Here is a 15000-nt window from a genome sequence, read left to right as displayed (position 1 = left end):
TCATACAGGTGTGTGTACAGCTGTTCGTACAGGTGTGTGTACAGCTGTGTGTACAGCTGTGTGTACAGGTGTGTGTACAGCTGTGTGTACAGCTGTGTGTACAGGTGTGTGTACAGCTGTGTGTACAGGTGTGTGTACAGCTGTGTGTACAGCTGTGTGTACAGGTGTGTGTACAGCTGTTTGTGCAGGTGTGTGTACAGGTGTGTGTACAGCTGTGTGTACAGGTGTGTGTACAGCTGTGTGTACAGCTGTGTGTACAGGTGTGTGTACAGCTGTTTGTGCAGGTGTGTGTACAGGTGTGTGTACAGCTGTGTGTACAGGTGTGTGTACAGGTGTGTGTACAGCTGTGTGTACAGGTGTTCGTACAGGTGTGTTTACAGCTGTGTGTACAGCTGTGTGTACAGCTGTTCATACAGGTGTGTGTACAGCTGTTCGTGCAGGTGTGTGTACAGGTGTGTGTACAGCTGTGTGTACAGCTGTGTGTACAGGTGTTCGTACAGGTGTGTTTACAGCTGTGTGTACAGCTGTGTGTACAGCTGTTCATACAGGTGTGTGTACAGCTGTTCGTGCAGGTGTGTGTACAGGTGTGTGTACAGCTGTGTGTACAGGTGTTCGTACAGGTGTGTTTACAGCTGTGTGTACAGCTGTGTGTACAGCTGTTCATACAGGTGTGTGTACAGCTGTTCGTGCAGGTGTTCGTACAGGTGTGTTTACAGCTGTGTGTACAGGTGTGTGTACAGCTGTTCATACAGGTGTGTGTACAGCTGTTCGTGCAGGTGTGTGTACAGGTGTGTGTACAGCTGTTTGTGCAGGTGTGTGTACAGCTGTTCATACAGGTGTGTGTACAGGTGTGTGTACAGCTGTTCGTGCAGGTGTGTGTACAGGTGTGTGTGGTTGTTCTGCAGCAGCCCGGTGTGTGCGTGTGTCTCTGACGCAGCACTCCAGGTGTGTCCTGCTGCCTTCAGGTGTCGCAGGGATTTACTGAACTGAAGGAGAAGCTCTTCCTGCAGAATAAAGCAGCCGTGGACACCAGACAGCGGAAGAGTCCCTCAGGTTAGACTCACCTACTGAGCGTCCTGCTTTCCATACATTAAACGTTCATTTTTGCCGATTTGCTCCGTCTACTGTGGAGAGCGATTCATTAAACTGTTTACATCTGAAGCATTATTCTGTTCCTGCTGCGTATTAGCAAGTCATTAGTCCAGTGAGTTAATAACGGCAGTTCTGGGGGTCGTGTTGTGGTCCGGTCTGGATCAGGAGGTCTGTGTTATTTAATCCGAGCCCGGAGCACAGAGGACTATCGATCAGGCCAATTAGGAAACTTAGTGAGGTGACACACACATACTACATGAGCCGGTCCTCTCCTGTTGCTAAGCAACCTGATAACTCAAAGGCTTGTGGGAATATGTGAACGTGCTTTGATGAGCGCCGGTGTAAAAACACCTCCTCCTCTTCCTCCCAGTCTGCTGTCTGCTGCTGAGCAGGAAGTGTTCAGCTGCGATACGGTAAGATACGATGAACTTTATTGCCCCCGTGGAGAAACTCAGCATTCATCTCCACACTATCATTCATACATTAAAATACTTTTTTTTTTTAAAAAGCCAGTGTTCATACATTCTACGATAAAACCAATAAAACCAGAAAACTGCAGCTAAGTATGACACAGTCCCCGCTCAGCAGGTGGAGTACCGCACCAATACATCACTTCACTGCTGCCATTTCAAATCTTAATGGACGATGGAACAAGAATTAATGCAGCTTCAATCTTTATGGCCTAAAACTCAAAGACTGACATTAAAACACCTAAAAGTCTTTCCTTGCACACACACACACACACACATATATATATATATATATCCCACTCTGTCGCAGTGTGGACATCAGTGGACTCTAACTGGCTACTTACACTGTATACTTTTTACGGTGAACTCTTGTCGCTCGTGTTTTGCGTTGTGTTTGTGTGTTTTATTAGTTTTTTTCCCCCGGGGGATAAATAAAGCATCGACCTATTACATTTCTACTCTGCTGAATGTTTTGTTCTTTGCTCTGATTTGAAACAAAAGAGGAGTCAAAGTCTGAGCTGAACACATCTGTGTGTTCGACCCACTGTATGTACACAGCGGGAGGAGCGAGTAGCTGGAAGATGTGAGTGTTTGCCATGCTCTACATACCTCGGACAGTCGGTTGAGACAGAAACACCAGGGAAGAAAGGATGTGGCCTGGTTAACCTTTGTGTTCTCTCTCTCCAGCCCCTCCAGCTACTTTCCTCCTCAGCGATAAAGGCTGAGAGATGAGCTCCGACGTCTCAGCTGCACGACCCAGACTTCCTGCACCGCACACAAGAACAATCCAAATATAAACACGCATATTTAATGTGCCGAGCAACGTCACTGCGCAGGGTCGAACACACCAACGGGCCGATACAGAATCAGGTTTATCCGGATCTGGTCAAGAGCACCGAGCCTTTACCTTGGAAGGTAGTGAGACAAACAGGTTTCACTGTGGAAAAGCTGGTTTTATTTAATAAAATGCTGCATTTTTCAGGACAAGCTCCATTAGTGTTGGGGTTGGGCGAGGAGACGCATGACTCCAGCTCAGTGGGAAAGATTATACAACTTCATCTCAGCTTCACTTTCCATCAGCTGCTGAGCCAAGAAGTTTCCATGAGAAACAAAGACACAAACAAAGCATATGTGGAGGAAAGTACCACCTCTCACAAAACTGTCCAACGGCACAAATCAGAGACGTGGTTGGCATGGATACGCTGTCTCTGTGCTGTGTGTTAATGTGCAGATGGCTGAAACAAAGACCCGAATAAATGAGAATGCAGATGCTTCCATACCGAGCACCAGGGGTCGCTGAACGACGAGACACGTATATAAAAGTATATACAGAAACAAAAACAATATAAATTTGTAATACATCGCAATTTAAAGCTAATTCGACTCAGCTACGATTAGAGTGAAGCAGCGCTGGAGGAAGTACTGAGATTCTTCATCAGGGAAGCATTAAAGCAGTGCAGCGTCCCTGTGGCTGCTGTGCTGTTATATATTCTGTCATCAGGTTATTATTCCTCGTGCATTAATGTAAAGCAGGATGTTGCTGCTGCAGCTGGTGGAGCTGGAGCTCATGTTGAACCGGTTTGTGTCGGACTGCAGCTGTTGATACCTGAAATCTGTTTCCTGCCAGCAAACGTCACCCGGTGAGATCTGTGGAGCCTCCGGTGCTTCAGGAGGCAGCTGTGAGCCTGAAGACTGAAACATAAAGACTTCAGGCAGCGTCATCACAACAGACCAGACCCGAAGGCAGACAAGACCCGAAGACAGACCAGACCAGACCCGAAGAGAGACCAGACCAGACCCGAAGACAGACACGACCCGAAGAGAGAGCAGACCCAAAGACAGACCAGACCCGACCCGAAGGCAGACCCGACCCGAAGGCAGACCCGACCCGAAGAGAGAGCAGACCCAAAGACAGACCAGACCAGACCCGAAGACAGACACGACCCGAAGAGAGACATGACCCGAAGAGAGACCAGACCCGACCCAAAGACAGACCAGACCCGACCCAAAGACAGACCAGACCCGACCCGAAGAGAGACCAGACCCGACCGAAAGACAGACCAGACCCGACCCGAAGAGAGACACGACCCGACCCGAAGAGAGACATGACCCGAAGAGAGACCAGACCCGACCCAAAGACAGACCAGACCCGACCCGAAGAGAGACCAGACCAGACCCGAAGAGAGACCAGACCAGACCCGAAGACAGACACGACCCGAAGAGAGACATGACCCGAAGAGAGACCAGACCCGACCCAAAGACAGACCAGACCCGACCCGAAGAGAGACCAGACCCGACCGAAGACAGACACGACCGAAGAGAGACACGACCCGACCCGACCGAAGAGAGACCAGACCCGACCCAAAGACAGACCAGACCGAAGACAGACCAGACCCGGCGACAGACACGGCCCGAAGAGAGACCAGACCCGACCCGAAGAGAGACACGACCCGAAGACAGACCCGACCCGACCCAAGACAGACCCGACCCGAAGAGAGACCAGACCCGAAGAGAGACATGACCCGAAGAGAGACCAGACCAGACCCGAGACAGACCAGACCCGGCGACAGACACGGCTCGAAGACAGACCCGACCCGACCCGAAGGCAGACCAGACCCGAAGAGAGACACGACCCGAAGACAGACCAGACCCGAAGAGAGACACGACCCGAAGAGAGACCCGACCCAAAGACAGACCAGACCCGAAGAGAGACACGACCCGAAGACAGACCCGACCCGACCCGAAGGCAGACCAGACCCGAAGAGAGACCAGACCCGACCCAAAGACAGACCAGACCCGACCCGAAGACAGACCAGACCCGAAGAGAGACACGACCCAAAGACAGACCCGACCAAAATGAAAGAAGAGAATGAAGTTAAAACATGCCATCACGGGGGGATCACTGGGGAAACTCTGTAGTTGGCAGGCGAGCTCGGAGCCAGCTGAACTCTGGGTAGTGTAGTGTGGTGTGAGATGTGGCTGCAGGGGACAGGAGGCTGTCCAACTGCATTCATCAGTGAAACCATCAGAGCAGAAGACGCTCTCAGCAGCCATTACTGTCACACACACAGGAGCTGTCCATGCAGGCACAGAAAACTGTGTTTACCGTCCAGAAGAATCCACCACACGACTTCGCGTCTGTATATTTCTGCTGCTGGAGGGACGAGTGGTCCGTCTCCTTTTGTCCAAACCAGTCTGGACTGGTTAGTCCACAATAAGCCGGTTCAGTTTGTAGACGCATCTTTGTCTTTCTTCCAAAGAGTTTTTACTTAAACGGCCTCCAGAGTGTGAAAATCTTAAACCTCCGGCTTGGTGTTTCAGCGTGTTCGAGGTGAACAGAGCTTTTACTGAACGATGACGTGAAGCTACTCGCTGAGGGTCGACTGTCCAGTCAAGAAGACGACCTTTAGTCGCCGCTGACTTTCTCCGTGTCAACACAGCCGAAGACACAGCGGAACTGCTGTCGTTAGCCTGCTTTATGTTGTTATGGCTGCGTTCGGAGTCGCGCGCTAACGTGCTGTTCGTACGAAGTGTGACGTCAAACTGAGCGTGTAGTCGTTCAGCCGCACAGTGAGAAACGCCCGGATGGTTACTAGATTAGCGAGAAAGTCTGAGCTCAACATACTCAACCGTCCCAAAATGCAGTGCGTCTCCTCAGACTGTCCAATGGCGGACCGCGAGGCAGACGGTTCAGCACCAAACTGTAGCTGTTTTACAGGTTTCGTGCTTTTTCATCACTAAATTCACTTCTGAGAATTTCTGAGGCGAGAAAAGTCAACAGTCTGCCGGTAAAGACTGAACCTGTCATTTAGTACACACCCATCCCTCACCTGTCTGTCCCACCTCACCTGTCTGTCCCACTCCTCACGCGTCTGTCTGTCTCACTGCTCACCTGCCCGTCTGTCCCACTCCTCACCTGTCTGTCTCACTGCTCACCTGTCTGTCCCATCCCACACCCGTCTGTCCCATCCCTCACGCGTCTGTCCCACTCTTCACCTGTCCCACTCCTCACCTGTCCCACTCCTCACCTGTCTGTCCCACCCCTCACCTGTCTGTCCCACCCCTCAACTGTCTGTCCCATCCCTCACGCGTCTGTCCCATCCCTCACGCGTCTGTCCCACCCCTCACGCGTCTGTCACCCCCTGTCCTGTCCTCCTAACCTGTCTGTCCCATCCCTCACCTGTCTGTCCCACCCCTCACCTGTCCCACTCCTCACCTGTCTCACTCCTCACCTGCCCATCTGTCCCACTCCTCACCTGTCTGTCTCACTGCTCACCTGTCTGTCTCACTGCTCACCTGTCCCACTCCCACCCTCACTGTCCCACCCCTAACCTGTCTGTCCCATCCCTCACCTGTCTGTCCCACTCCTCACCTGTCTGTCCCACCCCTCACCTGTCTGTCTCACTCCTCTGTCTGTCCCACTCCTCACCCGTCTGTCTCACTGCTCACCTGCCCGTCTGTCCCACTCCTCACCTGTCTGTCTCACTGCTCACCTGTCTGTCCCATCCCTCACCTGTCTGTCCCACTCCTCACCTGCCTGTCCCACTCCTCACCTGCCTGTCTCACTCCTCACCTGTCTGTCTCACTGCTCACCTGCCTGTCTCACTCCTCACCTGTCTGTCTCACTGCTCACCCCTCACCTGTCTGTCTCACTCCTCACCTGTCTGTCTCACTGCTCACCTGCCTGTCTCACTCCTCACCTGTCTGTCTCACTGCTCACCCCTCACCTGTCTGTCTCACTGCTCACCTGTCTGTATCACTGCTCACCTGCCTGTCTCACTCCTCACCAGATGTTGGCTGTGATGCAGTTTTGTTTTTTGCCAAATAAACAAAGGACGAAGAAGAAGAGATTTAGCTGTTCTCAAGCTGTTCAGGTCTCTAATGTTTTCTGTTAAAATGCCATTTTCGGCTCCACGCAGACGTAGTCTTCATACGTCCCCGTCCCCGACTGTCCCACAGCTACTTTGCCGGCAGCTGAGTTGGATGTTGTTCAGATTCGGTCGTGATTCTGCTTTAGTTTGAGACAACAGAACAATCACAGAACGTAGTGAAGAGTGTTCAGCTGTATGTAGGAAACACAAAAGGCATCAAACCTTCCTTCAAACTCAGTTCTTACACATTTGGAGCCGGTTCTCGATACCCGACCCTACTTGGCGGCAGGTTCAAACATTTCGTGGAACGCTGGGAATTTGCAGACCCTGAGGCTGTTTTCTCAGCAGACACTCAGAAGAGTAAAGAAGCTGACGCCGGGTTGCTGATGGTTTGATCTTTTCTGTTTCAAACACATTGTTGCTTCACTCGGCGCAGCAGCGAGGGTGAAGAAAGTGGTTGGTCTCAGCTGTCCCAGCTCACGCTGGAGGCTGGCAGAGAGTCAGCAGAGTCAACGTGACAACTGGTGGAAATCAGGGCAGCTGCAATGTGTTCATTAGGACGGAGCAGCGGAGAGACGGAGGGTGTATGTTGCTGTCGGTGTAACGGAGGGTTTGGCAGGCTGCAGGCAGCTTGTTCCCCCTATTGTTCCCAGTGTTGGACGGTGTAATGATCCATCTTCTTGGTCCACAGCAGTCTGCTCTTTAATAAAAGCTCATTCCTCACTGTCCTTGACTGTCCCGTGGCTGCCATACTGATGCTGCTGCTGCTGCAGGGACTCCAGAGGAGGGTGTGGTGTCATACATGGCAGAGGTTTTCACACTGTGAGGCCTTCCCAGGGGGGTGAGGAGGGAGAGAGGTGTGAAGGGGGCCGGTGCACGCAGGTGTTTTAACAACAACAGGAAGTGAGTTATTGTAGTCTGGCTGCTGATTTGACGGCTCACCGACACGGCCAGCAGGTGGAGCTGTGACACGCAGCTCACGGAGGAGATTAAGGTGCTTTAAAACACTAATTGCCCTGAACGCACACGCATGAAACACATATTTTTAGACTCAGTGTGTTTTACACTTCCCGAAGATATCATTATCTCCGATGTCCATCGCAAGTAAATGTCCATAAATCAACTTAGAAATCAGAGAAGAAAGCGGCTGCAGAACCTGCCTGAGAATCCTGCTGTTTCTAAGTTTCCTTCAGTCTCACAGTGATCCAGAGACAGCTGTCTGTCCGTCCACGGGTCCACTGCAGACAGGAGCTGCTGACTGCTGGTTCGGCTGCTGTTAGTGGGACAGTCTGACTGCATGTAAACACATATCAGCTAAAAACACGGGGCTCAAGTTACAGCCGACAGCTAACTGACTGAAACCATGGCAACATTATACTTCCTGTTTACATCCTTGTTTGTATGATCTTGTCTGTGATTGCCAGCATCCAAAAAGGTTCCCTGGTACACCATGTCCCCAAACAAACCAGGCAACATTAGTGTCCCCCCCACATACATACAGAAGTGTTGATTGGTGCTGTAGTGTTGGATCTTCCCGACCACTCATTCATGTCCGCTTTATATAGGATGTTAAAGTCGCGTGTGTTTGTCCAGAGCAAAGGGAAGCCTGGGTTTTTGTTCCTGAAGCTGTGAAGTCGTGCAAAGAAAAACAAAAGCTGTCCACAGTGAGACTCCGACAGACTCAGGAAATCTGAAAACTAATTCATCCCAGAGCTCACACACACACACATCCTTGTACTTCTATCTTTGTAAGGACCGCCCTTGACATAATGCATTTCCTGGCCGCTAACCTTAACCAGCACAACTAAATGCCTAACCCTTCAAACAGACCTTTGTAGTTGTGAGGACCGGCCAAAATGTCCTCACAGTGTAGGTAAAAGCTGTGTTTCAGTCCTCACTATGTGGCAAGTACACACACACACACACACACACACACACCAGTGCATCTGCGTAACACCCCTCTTCACCGAAGGTCGACGGTGTGACAATAGAAGTGGATGTTTGTCTGCCACAATGAATCTCACACAGATACACATCGTGTCAGACGCTTGATGTTTAACCTACATTTAACACTGTGTGTGTGTGTGTGTGTGTGTGTGTGTGTGTGTGTGTGTGTGTGTGTGATGAGTGGGGGAGGGTGTGGGAAATGGAAGTCATGTCATCCTTCTTCAGCCGGCCTAATGGGAAGAGCAAGAGCCTGCTGCTTATCTACAACACCTCTGCTAAACCCTCACACACACACACACACACACACACACACACACACACACACACACACACACACACACACACACACACACACACACACACACACACACAGATACACACACACACACACACACACACACACACACACACACATACACACACACACAGAGATACACACACACACACACACACACAGCTCTAACCAGTCCACCTCCTGCTGGTTTTTGTGTTCCTGGTTCCTGCTGATGGCGAGATCCAACACTTTGAGACCCGACCCAGGACTCAGGACTGTGAGGGTCTTCACAGTCCTGAGTCCTGCACTGGGAAGGATGCCAAACGTCACAGTTTCGTGTGAAAACGACTGAACATTGTTTCCAGGAGACGTCTGTCCACAGAGACCTGTTCTTCTTCATCCTCTTCAGTTCAAAACAACCAAACTGCATCACAGCCAACATCTGTTGAGCAGCGGGACAGACAGGTGAGGAGTGGGACAGACAGGTGAGGAGTGGGACAGACAGGTGAGGAGCGGGACAGGTGAGGAGAGACAGACAGGTGAGCAGTGGGACAGACAGGTGAGCAGTGGGACAGACAGGTGAGCAGTGGGACAGACAGGTGAGGAGAGACAGACAGGTGAGCAGCGGGACAGACAGGTGAGGAGTGGGACAGACAGGTGAGCAGTGGGACAGACAGGTAAGGAGAGACAGACAGGTGAGCAGTGGGACAGACAGGTGAGGAGAGACAGACAGGTGAGCAGCGGGACAGACAGGTGAGGAGAGACAGACAGGTGAGCAGTGGGACAGACAGGTGAGGAGTGGGACAGACAGGTGAGCAGTGGGACAGACAGGTGAGGAGCGGGACAGGTGAGGAGAGACAGACAGGTGAGCAGCGGGACAGACAGTGTTGCCGTGTGTCTTCAGTGCTGCGGTTTCAGATCAGGATCTGCTGCACGTCTGCGTCTTTCGGTCTCTGGTGGTGCAGGTGTGCGTCTCCAGGTGTGTCCTGCTGGCGGAGCTGAAGCTCTACAGTTTGAAACTGGGAAGCGCAGCGGCCTGCGCCATCTTCGGGGAGTCCACCTGAAATGTGGCCTCACGGCGACAGACCGCCTACTGGTCGCTGCACCGGAGCTACAAGCAGGGAAACGTCTCAGTGGAAGGAAAAGACTACTTCTCCAGATCTGGCCCGTGCACACGGTTCGAGTCTCGCCCGCGCTTTTAAAAACAACGAGCTGAGGGTGAGAAACGGCGGGACGGAGCTCCGAGAGCGGCAGGACAAAGAGTCCATTCACACTTCAGACCAGGTCTCTGTCCAACATCTAAATATCCACGTCAGCAGCAGCCAGCGGGGGGAGGACTACTAAACACTGTTGATCCGGACTACGTAACGTGTGTGTGACATCATGATCCAGATCAGAAACAGAATCTAAATCGCTGCTCGTGTCTCTGCTGACCCTGCACAGACCAGAACCACGCACAGCCAAGCAGTTCCCACCTCCTCCATCATCAAACGGGAATTAAACGGAATAATCTGTGGTTTGTCCAAATGGAGGGAACCAAAGACAGATTCATTGACGATGACGATGATGATGATGATGATGATGATGATGATCAGCTCCTAATAATCTGTAGACCGGCTGCTTCGCTCGCAGACACACAGGAAGCAAATCCCGTTTCCTGTCGCTCTCCTCCGCAGCCTTCAGCACACACACAAACACACACACGCACGCACGCACACGCACACACGCACGCACACGCACACACACACACACACACACACACACACACACACACACACACGCACAGTGGCCATTGTGGGAATTAGAAAGCTCTTCAGTCACAGCAGCTCTTCCCCTCCGGCTGCTCTGCTTCCTCCATCACTGATGGCAGAGTCTCTTTGATGTGTTGCCACTCAGCGAACAACTCTGTGTGTGTGTGTGTGTGTGTGTGTGCGTGTGTGTGTTTTTATTTAGTCTTTTTCAGAGCTGAAATGATCAGTCAACAAAACAAGAAGTTATTCTGATAGTCGATGGAACTGCCCGCTCTGCGTTAAACCTTCAGAAACGTCCGACGTCTCGATGTGAGCGTTTGTTTCCTTGTTTTAAAGACGGAACACTTCGGTGTTTCGGACTTTGCGAAGGCTCGTCGGGCTCCGGACCTCGTGCTGGACGCTGTTACAGGCCGAGCTACTGATGGAGGATTACTGCGGATTCGCCGCCGGGCGCGTCGACCTGCTGCTTTACGGTGGATAGCGCTGGACTAGCATCTGGACTAGCCAGAGCCGGAACTGTCCGTTCCTGCTTCAGCTTTGTTGACGTTCGATTCTGGCGTCTGTCTGATGAAATATAGATTTACCCGGTGCAGTAAAGTATGTTTTTTAGCCCTGAGCGGTGCCTGCAGACGTTCTCTCAGCTCTGTGGACAGTCCAGAGGACGATGGTAAGAAAACCTACCTGACACGGATTCGGGTGAACTGAGGATCAGTCCTACATACCGGATTTTCAACCTGCACAGGCTGAGCTGATGGATTCATATGTTCAGACCACACAGCTCAGGTGCAAAGCGTTAAAACAGAGATTCTCCGACTGAACGGCGGAGAGAGGACGCCTCGTCCTAACGCCTGCAGGACGCCGGAGGACACTTCACGCTCAGCCGCTGGTCTAAACCTGCCACCTTATAGAGCAACTGAGCCCCCCGACATGCTGCTCGCAGCCGTGAGCTAACATCAGCAGAGCTGCTGCCTGCCTCTGCTCTGCCTGTCTCTCTTCCTGCCTGCTGCCTGTCTGCCTGTCCACCACTTTGGTCCACACTGAAATATCTCGGCAGCTATTGGACGGATCGTGGTCCCCAGAGGATGAACCCTCCTGGCTGCGGTGGTGCTCTGACTTTCCCTGCAGCGCCACCATGAGGTCGACCCTTTTGGTTCTGTTTTGGTTTGAAATGTCTCGACAGCTATTGGACGGATTCGTCCAACACCGCCAAAAATAAGTACGTTCCCGTCAGCCTCGGCTGTACTTTGTGTTTACTGCTAATTTAGCTTAGCGTGTCGACATGCTAACATAGCTAAGATGGTGAACATGGTAAACAGTAGCATATTAGCATGCTGATATTAGCATTTAGCTCAAAGCTGCGCGGTGTCTCACTGAGCTGCTAGCATGGCCGCAGACTTAATACAGATTACGTCTCGATGTGTCTCTCGCGAGTCCCCAAACTTTATGTAAGTGCAGAACTAAAGTCAGAGTTGCCCTTTAAACTGAACGGAGACACTTCCCCCGACAGTCGTGGTAGTTTCACTCTGTAAGAAATGCACTCACACTGAAACTCCAGCTGCAAGAACATCTGTCTTTTTGCATCAAGTCAAAACTGCATCTTCACTGTGGCTGTAACGTCCTGCAAATACAGGAAGCACCAACCAGAGGGGGAGCGGAACGAAGCACATGTACTCGAGTACTGTACGTACACACAAGTACCTTGTACTTTACCTGAGAACTTCCCTTTTCTGCAGCTTTCTGCTTCCACTCTCCTACATCTGAGGAAATATCGGACTTATCACTACGTTTGTCTGACGGCTTTAGCTCAACCTGAAACATCTGCAGCAGTAAAATGCAACACACACATGAATGCAGCAGGAATATGAATCCAGAAACATCAGATATAATAAAACACTGACAGTGAGTACTTTCACTTTGGATACTTCAGGTACATTTAGCTGATAATACTCACATACTTTAACTTCCTCCACAGACGCCGCTCTGCTGTTCACGCTGGGCTGGTTGTAAATCAGAGTGAAATTCATATGACAGAATGAAAAGCAGCTGTGTGGAGGGAGCGAGAGAGAAACTGGGTTTCGAGCCAACAGTCAGTCTGAATCCGGCTTCTCCGGATCAATACACACACACACACACACACACACACACACACACACACACACACACACACACACACACAGCTCGTCCATTAACTATCCCCGAGAGGACTCTCCCTTGATTGCTTCCCTTCCCCCTAACCTTAACCACGAGAATGCGCCCCACCTTAAAGGGACAAAGGGACAACAACACATTGTCTCACGGACCGTGCAGACACTTTGGGTTTTATTGTGTCCAGGTTTTGAGAATTTTGCCGCATCACAGCTTTGAAAAATGGTATTTATAAAATTCCACAGGTGTAAACGACCTTCAGTGTGGTCTGGTACTCTCAAGGACTTTGCTGCTCTTCGTGCTGATTCATCTCACAGGTCTTTTCTTAAAGCTGTGGTTTTTGTCCCTTCAGTGATATTACGAAGGCTGGAGCTTTTATTTTGAAGGTGTGATGCTGGGCGAAGGAGTAAACACGCGGCAGGGCAGCGGCGGCAGGGCAGCGGCGGCAGGGCAGCGGCGGCAGGCAGCGGCGGCGAGGCAGCGTGGGTTTTTTACAATGAGCTGTCATAGTTTTACCGAGTTAGAGGATGCGAGCTGCTCTCGGCCGTAACATCGACATTCTTGGTTGAGTTGATTTTGCTGGTGTGAAGAAATGTTGTGCTATTAAAGTTTCCTGGAGTTTATAAAGCTGAAATTCAGGTTTCATGTGTGATTTGTTGTTTTGTGTTGTAGTTAAAAGGTGACGGAGTATATGTAAGAGGTCAGCAGATGATTAACTGGCTGAAAACGGGAAACTCCTCCACTCTGAGACCAAACGCCGAGGTGAGGGCTCACGTCACCTCAAAGGGCGGCTTCCTGGTTTGGATTACCGTAATCGATCCTGACACGCACACGTGAAACAGTCGCCGCCATCGTTCCTTCTGTCCACACAGCCGCTTAGAGACCCCTTCCTGAAGTGACGCGAGCTCAGCCGAAGCCAGAACCAAGCTCCAGCCGTCTGGGTGCTGCGTGTCAATACGACCGTCGCTGTCAGACTGCAACTCTGGAAGATATCCGCTTGATTTGTGCGACTCGGTCTCTGTGGCCAGTTTGAACAGGAGCAGCGCCTCTTTGGTCCCCAGAAGGTGATGAAAACCAGGGACACACACTCACACATGAACGCCTGTGGAGTCATCTCTTGTGGATAATTCCTGCCGAGGTGGAACGCAGCCTAATGCTCCCACCGTATCTCAAAATACCACCGCAATTAGCGACACTCGTCCCCATTGAGCGCTGCAGCGTGGGGTCAATTAACGTTTGTGAGGTGGCATGGCAGAGAGACGTGAAGAGGATGGATAATCGCATTACGGGAGCTAACGGGCTGCTTTTGCCACACGGTGTAATGAGATGCATGAAACACAATGACAACAGCAGATTTTCAGTGTAAAGGATTCGGTGTCTCTGAGCTGCATGCTGGAGGCTGCTGTTTTGTTTCCACTCTCTCCTGTGAGGACTCCTCTGCCATGTTTCCCCTGACAGGCCTGCGGGCAATGTGGCGGTTACGTAGCCGCTGTAATCCCCTCGGCCACGCTCGGCGCGGGCGTCCGACCGACCGTCGTGTCACTTCCTGATGTAACAGCCTGCTGTTTGCCTGCAGACATCAGAGAAGCTGTTAGTTGACGATGAAGAGTGTCTCTGTTTTCACTGCCTCGTGTGAATCGCTGTCGTAACGCCGCTCGTTATTATCTGCCTGTTACGCCACATATACAACCTGACACAAAGCTGAGTATTGATCCTGTACGCCGTGTTGACTCACACTACATCTCCAGCAGTGTACGGATCAACTGACCGGCCACGACGTGGAGCTCACGCTGAACCCCGGTCGGTTCTGTCCACTGACAATTACAATAAAGTGTATTCAATGTTGACAAGAAGAGAGAAAGGCAGCGTTACTTTCTGTAATTCTACTCTGAACAAAAAGGAAGAAGGAAAAAGGAAAATATGGAGCCAGTTTGTGTTTGTGCTGCAAACTGCAGCTTATCACTGCAGTGTCAAGACTACTACTGCTGCTGCTGCTGCTACTGCTGCTGCTGCTGCTGCTGCTGCTGCTGCTGCTGCTGCTGCTGCTGCTGCTGCTGCTGCTGCTGCTGCTACTGCTGCTGCTGCTGCTGCTGCTGCTGCTGCTGCTGCTGCTGCTGCTGCTGCTGCTGCTGCTGCTGCTGCTGCTGCTGCAGCTGCTGCTGCTGCTGCAGCGCAGCAACAGCAGCTGCTGCTGCTGCTGCTGCTGCTGCTGCAGCTGCTGCAGCGCTGCTGCTGGCTGCAGCAGCAGCGCAGCAGCGGCAGCAGCGCTGCGGCAGCAGCGGCAGCTGCTGCGCGCAGCGGCAGCGCGCAGCAACTGCCAGCAGCAGCGGCAACAGCGGCGGCGGCAGCGGCAGCAGCGGCAGCAACAGCTGCTGCTGCAGCAGCAACGCTGCTGCTGCTGCAGCGGCAGCAGCAGCAACAGCTGCTGCGGCAGCGGCGGCAGCAGCAGC

The 15000-nt window shown here is 51.7% G+C and overlaps 1 protein-coding gene across 6 annotated transcripts in view; it reads right to left on the bottom strand.

Moving 5' to 3' along the window:
- The window catches only part of enox1 (ecto-NOX disulfide-thiol exchanger 1), a 98182-nt gene that overhangs the window by 77563 nt on the left and 5619 nt on the right, over nt 1-15000 (bottom strand). Inside the window, exon 2 of one of the 6 annotated variants that reach the window (XM_044215847.1) lies at nt 2172-2327. The exons of 4 other annotated variants lie outside the window; for them this stretch is intronic. The gene's annotated coding sequence lies outside the window, so the exon portion shown is untranslated. Of the gene's footprint in view, nt 1-2171; nt 2328-12356; nt 12502-15000 lie in introns of those variants that run through there. One more of the 6 variants, XM_044215849.1, reaches the window with a different exon arrangement.

The sequence above is a fragment of the Siniperca chuatsi genome, linkage group LG12 (genome assembly GCF_020085105.1).
Source record: "Siniperca chuatsi isolate FFG_IHB_CAS linkage group LG12, ASM2008510v1, whole genome shotgun sequence".
In the NCBI taxonomy this organism is placed as follows: domain Eukaryota; kingdom Metazoa; phylum Chordata; class Actinopteri; order Centrarchiformes; family Sinipercidae; genus Siniperca; species Siniperca chuatsi.
Note: the sequence above shows the minus strand (reverse complement) of the source record. Positions and strands in the feature narration are given on the sequence as shown.